The following is an 11,578-nucleotide window of genomic DNA, read 5'->3' as shown; positions in this document are numbered from 1 at the left end:
GTTGTGAACTGACACTGTTTCCCAACAGATTTGACTTCTCAGACCTCACACACTAAGAGGTCAAAACTCATGTGTACAACTCCAGTCTCCTGCTCCTGTGTAGCTTGGGCCCCATCTCATGCACTGGCCATGCAGTGCCCTCATTCTGGTTTCTTTACTGTGGTTTATTTGCTGACCAGCTTCACCTGGAGCTTTTGTTTCTAGAGTAGAGAAGCGTGCTGGGTTGCCCCGTGTTGAAGGACTTCTTCCAGGACTCATTTTGCTGGTTAAAACAGTGCTACTTCCATGCCAGCAACTTTGACTCAGTCTTAACCTCACATCCCCCTTTCCATCATCCAGAATCTTCCTTATGCATTGAAGTAGATGGATCCTGAAAGGAAACATAATAATAAAGTTAGAAAAATGAGTCAAACATAGTTGCAATTAGAACCATTTGATCAAAACATGTCTGCATACATTTTTCTATTAAGGCCCACATCATTATGGATCTCCAGATTTTATATAATTGGTGCCTCTTGTGTTCATAGTTTAACTGAGTGCTGGACATTGAGAAATGTACTTATGAGCCAATGAAAAAGTCATAAAATACTTTGATGAATCTGAGTGTCTAGTTTTATTTGTCAGCTATGCTTTCTTTGGAACTTTCCTCTTCCTTGGAATCTCAGGCACCTCCAAGAATTTCTAACTTCACGTCTTTTCAGTGGATTTGTCCCAGAATATAGCCCTTGGCAGATCATTCCTGCCAAAATGTCTGTGACAGTTCAGAAATTACACCCTTCACAGATTTTTAGCCTTGTGTCTCTGTCAAGGATCCTGTAGCTAGAGCTGTTCTGGCAAAATGTATCAGGTGAGTGCTTCTCATTGCATATATAATCTGAAACTGTACCATGAAAAAACTCCTACTGCAGCCCCATTCTGCCATTTGAATTAGAAGGTGCTAATCTTTGCTTGAGATCTTATTTCTAGATTTCAGTAGAAATAAGATTTGCCTCCTTCTATTGCAACTTGTATTGGAAAGAAGGTCTACACTCTGGAATTTTTCCACATAACTAGTATGAAAGAAGGTGATTTTTAAAACAATACTTTGCTATCAGTTCAGACAATAATTTTAAATTCTTTCTTTGCATGTCTTCCAGTTTTCCTATTGCAACATGTTCTAGTCAGTTCAGAAATTAAAACCAGTGATCCTCCTCACGTATGCTATACTTTTGGTCAAATTCCTTATGAAGTCATCATGACTCTTCTTTCTTTGGCCTGAAAAATAACATCTCATTTGTGTCATTTAAATTAAACTTGATAGTTTGGTAAACAACTATAGGGATATTTCATAAAATAGTAGTATTTTTACAGTCTGAAGCCATGCCAAATTCCAAGTACGGGCATTGTAATGAGAAAATGGAGCCCTCGTCAACTCCACTTTTGCTACATATGTTACTAAGCTTTCCACAGTGTTGGCATACGTGCAGAAGTTTCCATGACAGTTGTTGAGCATGAGGACTGAATAAAATATTGTAACTTTACCATTATAAGTACTTCTCCACATTGGGTAATCTTGTGGATGCTATATCAACCTTCTGTCACTGTCCATGCATGCTTGACTAAAGTCAGTTGCTTTTTCTTGAGGAAGTTTGCTGTTTCATCAACCAAAATTAGATACTGTTTACAAGAAACCATTGTGAAAATTGCCCTCACAGACTTAAGATCTATGATTTCTGTTGTCTCATTTTGAGTAACTGGAATTGTGCATTTGTTTTGATCCTTTTCCAGTTGCTGTAAAGCACCAGGATCACATGTCCTTGCAAAAAACAGTTGAATCGAGTTGCATTCCTCTTCTGAGAGGCAGACGTCTTCAGCTTCTTCAGCATAGTGATGTTGTACTGCAAATCTTTGTCTTGCAAGATGATGAATGCAACTTAGAATTTTGTTATCATTTGCCTGTTTCCTTCTTTCTCCTGTGAATATTGAAAACTACCCAAGTCACTGGTGTTCTTTGTGGTTGCTTGAAGAGCAAGAGCTTTGGTGCCTCAAACTTCTTTTCTGATTAGGGTACCCAAGCTAAGTAAATGCTTCTTCTGAGTAGTTAATCAGAAGTTATTCACAATTAAAAGCTGTGTGACCACAGAAACAGAGTGCATTTTCACAGAATTCAAAATAGAAAACCTGACAATCTTTAAATCAAAGGAAAGGCGTCAGTGGCCTCTGATGGAACGTTGCAACTGTTCTCCTGGGATCAAGCACTGTTTGTTCTTGTTTGAGGTCCTGATAAGTGTAGGCCATTACAACATCAGGGAAGAAAGGTTCCCTTTTTGTTAGATAGAATTCCATTTTTAAATTAAAGATTTTAAAATATACTTAATTTTAGATAGATTTCATTTTATCTTCTGAAAAACATTATGCTTTCTCATTATTTTGTTCAATCACTATTTATTACATTCCTTAAAACATATAGGGTTCCTGACAAATGAAACTGTTTAGTTGAATTTGGGTTTCCATGTTAACTGTTCTTCATAACGTAATCTGAAATAGAACAGAATGATGAAAAGAAAGTTTGAAAGTCAGGTTCACACTTGTCCATAAAAGAAGTACACATTCCCAGTTCTGAGATAACTACTTGTAACCTTTACTTTTGGAGATGTCCTGCCAGATGCTTCCAGTTCGTTTTCACGAGAAAAAGCAATATTACCAGAAATGAAATATGTCCTTGTGGCTCCCAACATCAGCAAAATACTGATGAATCAGAGATACAGAAGTATGCTGCCATATCATAATTTCAACAGAATATTTTTTCTTTCTTTAGCTTAATAACTTGTTAAAGACATAAAACACTATTTTAGCAAATCAGAGGGCTAAGGAATGAACTGTCCTTTCTTCATTCCACCACCAGGAACAGTGGCTTCAAAAAGTAAAAAGCCAGGAGCTACATCTCAGGGTTTTTTCAGTCTAAATAGAAGATCCGCTTACATCCATGAAGTACGAAAGCTATCTTTTTCTCCCTTTCCCTTTCATCCCCCTTCTGATTTCTTTTAAACTATCCTTTACTCAGTCAGTGTTCACAGGTGAAGATCACTAGCTATCCACTTATAAAAGATCAGAGAACTTTAAATTGTTCTGGAAGTTCAGAAGTTAATAGACATTTGTTATGATTTTGAATATTTGTATGTTATTGCCATGTCTCTTAATAAAATAAATGGCCATTTCAGTGTGCATAATGATTTTATGCATACCTTAACAACTTTCTTATTATGATCTTTTGTTGTTGTTGTTACTTTTTCTATGAAGACCTTATCCCAGTTAGTCATTGGTCATGGAATTGGCAGCGGTACAGATAATTTTTATCATTAATTTAATCTCTAAAGCATTAACATTTTTAGCTATATGTTTAACTTGAAATGTTTGTATTTAATTGAAGTGTGCATTTACATGCTTTTCTGATGTCAGATATTTAAACAAAAAAGTGTTTAAAATTCAATTTCTACAGTAACACCAAATGGTTGCTATTCTGTAACAGACATCATATGGAAAGTTGAACAAAAACTGTGATTATGTGATTTTTATCCACACCAGTTTACTTTCAGATTATTTCAATCAAGAGATTATTGAATATGATCTGTATATAAACACTTGAAATCAGGGTTAACAGTTATCTTGAAAACAAAAAATACTCTAACATCTTTTACAAACGTTTCCACTGACAAAACACCTATGAGTTATATTTTTAAAGCTTTGCAATAAAAAAGCTGCTATAACAGGGCTCTGTTCCACACGCACACACAGAAATGGTTGGAAACTCACATTAGTTTGATAGTGGAATATTTCTATTCCAGAACATGTTCTTTTGCCAGCTTTTTTTTTTTTTGGTCCTATGGAAACAACAGATCTTTCCCCATGAAGTGCAAGGCTGGAAACACATTGTACTTGATCACCAAAAAAGCATGTGCGTTTTCATAGTTCCCTTGTAGTGGGATATTACAATTAGAAATAAAAGCATATTTTGCATTTATTTATGTTTCAGTCAACGATCTCATATTTCAAATAAATAATTTATCTTTATAATTAGATTTAGAATTAAATATTATTGATGAGGAAAACAGAAGTGAAAAAAGTTTATAAAGCATCTTGTAAAAACTTAGAATTTTCAAAACCTAATGAAGCTTTGCTCTAGGTAACATAATGTTCTTTTAAAACTTAAATTCTGGATCAGTAATTAATATACTAAAAAAAAATTAGTCAATCTATCCCTGGCTTACATATTCCAACTAGACAGAAAATTAAGCAAGCAGATGTAAATCAGGTGTGTTAGTGCCTTGCAGCATTTGTTCCAGCAGCAGAGCTTTTTAAGAGAGCAGCAGAGAGATGATGCACACTACAATTGCTTGCAGGTGATGACCTTCAGAGTACTCAATGGGCCTGGCACCCAGCCACCTTTGATAAACCATACAATTTGCTTCACAGATCTTTACTACTGAAGTACTATCAGAAACAGCACCAACAGATAAGAGTCCAGAAAGTAAGGAAAGGTTTACATCAAAATATTTGCCTTTGATAGGAAGCCTACTGAGAGCTGTGAGAGAGGCCCTGGGGCAGATCCTCTAGCAAGGCAAAGTTTTATGGTTCAAGTGCAATCTTTTTCAGAGAAATTATGTGGAGTGTTTTATCTGGGAGTGCAAAACAGATGATCACAACAGTCCCTTCTACCTTCATGATCTATGAAAGATAAAGGATCCCATAAATGTCAGAACAGTATTTGAGACAGATATGGCCAAGCTTGTGAAGAAGAGAATTTATAGAGCCAGGACTGGCCTAATATAGTACAGCAAAAAAGAGCAGGCCAGGGATGGTTTGTACAGCGAACACTGTGTTAACCCAGCTGAAGAGTTTGGGAGAAAGGGCTGAACTAAATAAACTTTCGAATTTTTAATGGGACGAAAGATGTAGGAAGGCTTGGTAGGGCCATGTGGTAATTTTAAATGAGTGAGATGCATCAAGAAAATGCTTTTTGTGGAGGCTTCTCTTGACAACACGCTGTTTATGCAATGATTAACTGTAAGGCGGTATTTAAAATTACTTTTTTCTCTTTTAAAAAGACCTGAGGACCCACTTTACTTCTCATTGGGCTTAATAGAACAATACACAGCTCTTACAAACACTTGAACGCTGATTTTTTTTGCACTATTGTGTTAAGCAAAATCTGTCACTAACTCCTCTATAACACCATTCTTTTCCAAACAGGGCAAACGCAAAAGGCACACAAGAAGCTTTCCACCCAAGTAATGACATTTCTGTGGGCAAAGCAGCGTGCTCTGGGGGCTTGTGGCAGTGCTGGCTGGCTGAAGTAACCTCACCAGCTTCAGGATCCAAGGATGACAAAAGCAGAGTCTCTGTTGCCATGGTACCCCCTTCCCATTAAATGGAAGTGATCCGCCAGTTTGTAAACCACATCACCCAATTATCCAACTGAAACACTGCTAAACATGTTTAAGTTAGCAATCCTTTTGCTTCTTGTTCAGTCATCGTCTTTGGTGTTCAAGCTGCACATGTTGTCTTAAGGGAGAAAGAAAAACTTTCTTCTTGTTCCAGAGCAGCTTTTCTGTATTTTATTTTCTGAATACAAACTGAAGATAAAACTCAAGAGTTCATACTTGAGTGTTGCCAGATACACTGCAAAAAGATACTAGTGTTGTTTGAGAAAGCCTACAAATACTTGGGGCATACCTGTTTCAGATCTGCATCTGCTCTGTTGTCTGATAATAGTTAAACCCCAGAGGAAACCCACAGAAAAGAGGAGGAGAATGAGGACACTTTTGGGATTGCCTGAAATGCCCCTCCCTGAGGAGCTATAACAGGATCCTAAAGGAATTTGAGATCTATTCATCCTATGGGTCATCAGGATCTGGAAAGAAATTGCATCCAGAAGTAAAAATACTTTGAAATGAAGTAGAGATTTACTGTGCACAAAAAGAATCTTAGCTGTAGTACTTCCTATCTTCCAAGCCCTTGATCTTGCAACACGTATTTTCAATAGAACAGGGAATGACAGAGGAGTAGGCACACAGACCATCTCTCTACAGTCTTAATTAGGGGGGAAGAGCACAATTTTCTTGTGCTTAATGGGATTTTTGCCAGGCCTCTGTGGGATGTTAGTTATAGTAACTTTTGCTTGTGCTGATGACTGCTGGGAGGAAATGCTCAGGAAAATAGTTAAGGTAGCCTTAAAACATGTTTGCTTCCCGGTTATTCAGTTGCTCTGGGTGACTAAAGCTTTTTAGTGCTGTTCAGAACATGTGACTGCTATAAATCTTCCGTATTTCTCATGGAAAACCAGCACTCTTAGCACCAAAATTTGACTTGTGGATATACTTCAGTGTTCAGTATGACCAGCTATTGGCCAGCAGTGCTCTGCTGGAATCTGTGGTCGAAAATACTGGCTAAATTAAACAGAACCGGGGAGCTTTGGAAGGTCTCTTATCATTATTGACAGTAAAGAAAAAGGCATTTGTTTTTCTAAAAAAAAGGCTTACTGTGTGCTTTGTAGGATCAGTTTGTCACTTAGAAATAGAAAGTATTGGTCATGAGAGCTGACTGTAACAAGCCAGGTGTTTCATTAAAATGTCCCTTTTCTGGCACGATTAGCACTCGAAAACTTCTCCACTTACAGGAAAACAATTCCACTCCTTAGCTTCTTTTTCAGTCCTGCATTAGAGGTCTCAGTGTCAAAACCAGTTACATTTGTCAGTCAGAGTTGTTACTGGTTTTGAAGGCAGATCTTTCACTGACATATAATAATCCTACTTTGTAGGAGGGGAACTGTGTTATACTACTTCCTGACTAAGGATCAGGCCATGGATAAGGTAAACTTGCTATAAAACCACTTAGAATAAGAATCTTATTTTCCTTTTCAAAAATACTAAATTCCAGCTTACTTTCATCATTGGGGTGCAAAATAACACAGAGCTGCTTTGCCTTGTAGAGAAGCTTTTGCTGCTCAAGCTCCCTGGCATGGACAGGAGGAACAGCCATTCCCAGCCACCTGCAACACAAGGCAAGGAAAAAAGTGCATTATAATAATGAGAATCGTTTACAGTCATGCCTACCTAATATGTGTATGACAATGCAATGTATAATTCACAGGCTGCCCCTGCCTAGATATAAAATGGAAGTGAAAGATGCCACAGACATTTGTACACTGCAGAACACATTGTACAGCCACTACTACTTCTATAGCTCAGCATGATCTCTCACAGGATTTAAAGGATCATATTTTATAACAAAACCACTAATATGCAGTTATACATTTAGAAAGATAATCTTGTATATTGGGAACTCTGTTAGGTTAGAGCAGAAGAGAAAGTGAATGTGCTATTCACCTGCTGAATTAATGTTTGCCATATAGGTAATATAAAATATCGAAGACTTTCTTCTGTAATTTTTAGCCCTGGAAATAGTAACAACTAAGAGACTACAAGCTCTCTGCACATTAAGTTTTGTACTTTGGCCCATCATCACTATATCAGCATTTCATATAAGAAATTGACTTTTTTTTTTCCTTTTTGGGTTATGGAAAGCTTTGATTTCTCTAACAGGTAGAGAAAAACAAAGGTAGCAAATAATGGTGTCATTCTGGTCCTGAGAATGAAACTTTGTCAAATAAAAGACTTGTGATACTTCTGTGTATTTCTCATTTAGCCAGCCTTCTAGTACAAATGCACAGAATTTACAGACTTAATTTCTGTTTTGATGTTCCGTATTTCCTGGAATAATAAAACATTCTGAATAGTTCATAAGATTATTGTAAAAATTCTTCTAGTGCAGTTTTATGTCTAAACTTTTGCATTTGCAAAACCTTGAATTCAGTATTTGTGTTTGTTGTTTCCTATGTTTTATCTGAATTTAAAAAAGAAAAAATGCAAAGTCTGTTTTCTTTGTTGGGAACAGACACAAACCCATATATTTATATATATGAAAAACGGTGAGTCTAAGACATGAGGAAGCTTTGGGATGGGATGCTCTGGAAAAATGATCGAAAAAATGATCAAGTGACTTGCCAAATTCTCAGAAAGCAGTTAAGAAAAATCTAGGTAGAGAACTCAGTTCATTTGAAGAAAAAAGCGCAACTCAAATGCATGTGTGTCAACTTACAATAATTAATGCTTGAAAGAGTGAATGCACCCTGTAGCATGCATTTATTTGACAGAATAAAACGTGCTGTACTTTTCTGAGGACCAGTACAAGAAGTGAAACACTAAAGACCACTTGTAGGTGAACAGTCCTGCAAAGTACTGTATACTTTCAAGTCTCAAAAAAATTAGTGAGAAGTGAATGCAGGTTTGAACCTTTATACAACGAACACCTTTTTTCTAATGGATATTATTCCTTTTTCTTTTTTTTTTTTCCTTTTTCCCTAAGGGAATTTCAGTAGCCTCTTTCAGCAGTATATTACCTAGCCTATTATACAATGTGTAGTGGGCCCTAGCCTGGAATCTGACACCTTACTTCGCTTCAGATTTCTCATATGACCTTGAACAGGTCAGATTTTTTTTTAAAAGTAACTAAACCGATTTGAGAGTCAGACCTTAATCTCTCTTCTCTATCTGTGGAAATAACAAGACTTTTCTATTTTACAGATTAGAAGAAAAAATAAATTAAAAAATTCAATGCAGTCAGATACTGAAGGTTTGTTTGGTTTTGTTTTTTTTTTATAAGACTGTTAATGAAGCATTATACATGTAGTCTGTGAATTTGTTGTTGCTGGGAAAAATTATAAATTATGCAAACTATAATTACAGACTTGTCAGTCACTGTCTTTGAAAGCAAGAGACTGCTCATAAACTAAGATACTTAGAATTTAATATATGATAACCACTAAAAAATTAGGCTACTTTTAATTGTCATGACAAATCTGTTTAATCAGATAATTTTGAAAGATCTAAAATACAATATAGGTCATTGTAAATGGAAGATTGAGAAAATTCATGAAGACATGAAAGAGTTCATATAGCTCCCTGTTATCATGGTCCCAACAGAACAAAGTACTTTCTGCCAGACAGGCGATGGAAAACAGACATTTTGGGTGTGTGCAACTGGGAGTGATTTTCCTTTGGAATTAATATATATATATGGAAAAGTAAGAACTATGCGCAGACTTTCACATAGTTAGACTTGAATATACTTAGATGTGAATATACAAAAGTACACGTAGGTATGTGCGTCCAGTTTATATAGATTGGGAAAAGCTTAAAAAAACCCCAAACCAAATCAAACAAAAAACCACAACTGTAAAATATTAAAAAATGACAGGCAAATTAAGAAGACATAATTTCACAATTCTGGGGAAATGGGCCATGGCTTACTATTTTGAGGGCTTGATTTTGACAGTAATGACTGCAATAGAAACAACACCAGTAATTCTCTGTTTCTTGGCATATTACCGAGGACAGAATAATTCTAGAATCACAGTTTGAGGCAGCATCTTCACATTTTTATTTAGCATAAATTTATAATACTTTTAAAGTTTACATACTGAAAGAATAGAGCCATATACACATCCACAGACATATGACATATGTATGTATGTAATACTTAACTCAGTAAGTCGAAAATGTGCTGCAATTGATCCCTCACTTTGTAGCTGTGAGCCATACCACAGATTTTTTATTAATTTTTCTTGGTGACTGATAAAGGAGACACATATTCTTGCCCTAAAAGCCCATTCCTGAATGGTAAGGGTAATTACTGTCTATCAGAAACATGGATTTCTGATTCTAGCAACACAAAACACATACTCATACAGGCACACAAACCACTTCAGCACTTCACCAGCACCATATGAGAAAATAAAATCCTCAAATTGTCAATCCTTTAACTCTAGACAGTGATCTTAAGTCTCTAATATGGCAAACTTTGATGCATCATTATCAAATGCAGGGTTTCTGTATTTCGTAAGCCCAGTTTTCCATGCATGAAATAAACTGCAAAACATGACAGGCACAAATGTATTGAACAGACACAGGTGATGAAGAACAATCTAGAACAATCAACAGAACAAAAACACTTGTAGAATGACCTATCATGGTATGAACATTCAGCTGAATGATTAGTCATTAGAGTTTAAAATGTGTACTCAGGAATGAAGAATTATATTATTTTATTCTGAAGTATATTAAGTAGGAAAACAAAATGGTAGGTGTAGTCAGACTAAGGAATATTCACTCCAGTGCTTCAAAGATAATTTCCTCTAATGTGTTTTGATCTAGGACATAAATATATAAAAGTCTAGCTTAGATTTAAAACTCCTGTATGATTTGTCCAGGGGTGATTTTATTTGCAAATTACTATGAAGGGATACACAGTGGAAGGAAGTAGGGCAGTAAGATTAACAAGGAAAGAGCAGAGGAGGCCTCTGACGACATGTCCATGGGAGCTGAAGACAAGCTTATTTTGATGAGTTTTGCTGTGAAGAAATGAAAACTTGCACTGAAGAATCACTTTTTGTTTCTTCAAATGTGCCTTGACAAAGAAATTATATTATTATATTAATTATATACTGCATGCTACTGTCATCCAGTCTGTCTCCCAAAACCTGGAACTTCACTTTCTCACATGGCAGACTTTTGGTCACCTTGGTCACACATCATATTCTTCCATCATGACAATTTCTTTGGGAACCTGGGAATAGTAAAGCTATTGGAAATGTAGAGAGAACAGAACTTGTAGTGAGAGAAAGAATGCAAAAGATAGAGGTGTTTCCCAGTGGGAAAAATGAGAGGTGAAAGGATGAAAGTCACCAAGAATCAGAGAAATTCTAAGGCTAAGCAGAAGCAACCTCACAGTCAACTTTTCTAGGTACTTGACATTTTGTTTCATATTTGATGCTTCTTTCTGTTTTATATTTTCCATTAATTGTAATTTTAAGTTATGTCACACTGTGCCTTTTTAATCAGTTGACTCAATGGAGAGATCTGTTTATCTCCGATTTCAACCTTTCTAACCTCTCAACCTCTCTCACCAGAAGAAATATGTTAATTATGCAAAACATGAAATACTGAAAAGGTCACAAAAACCTACCAAAGAGTGAGATGTAAATTATACATCGTGGGGCAGATGTGTATCTGTGTCAATCTGTCTGTATTCATGCAAATGCCAAGCTAATCTTAGCCTTCTTCAGGCATGCACTTCACAGACTTCCACGTCACCCCTCAGCTAAGTTCCCCAGCTCTTTTCTGGTTATTGCTACTTCCTTTGCACCAGTCTGACTTGTCAGCATTTTTCTAGACTACGCAGTAGGCCATGCAATAGGGAAGAAACCATGGCATAAAGCTGCTAGAAAAGGGTTGGAAATCTGGAAAGGTTCCTCTGCAATTGGAGCAACAGAAAAGGCATGGAAAATGCCCTGGTGTTATGCTGTGTGGGGAAGTAGGGACAGAGATGAAGGCATGGGTCTACCAGCCAGGATGTGAGGCTTGACAGGTTTGCCCTCTCCTGTGTCTGCCATGGGGCTCTCCATTCTTGGCTTCTGATTCACTTTTCAGTCAGATGGGGAGTGCCACCTACTGGGTGACCTTCTGAAAGTAAGTCATTAGCT

This window comes from Mesitornis unicolor, unplaced genomic scaffold, assembly GCF_000695765.1.
Source record: "Mesitornis unicolor isolate BGI_N332 unplaced genomic scaffold, ASM69576v1 scaffold6575, whole genome shotgun sequence".
NCBI lineage: Eukaryota > Metazoa > Chordata > Aves > Mesitornithiformes > Mesitornithidae > Mesitornis > Mesitornis unicolor.
The sequence above is the reverse complement of the archived record's forward strand: the minus strand, read 5'-3'. Positions refer to the sequence as shown.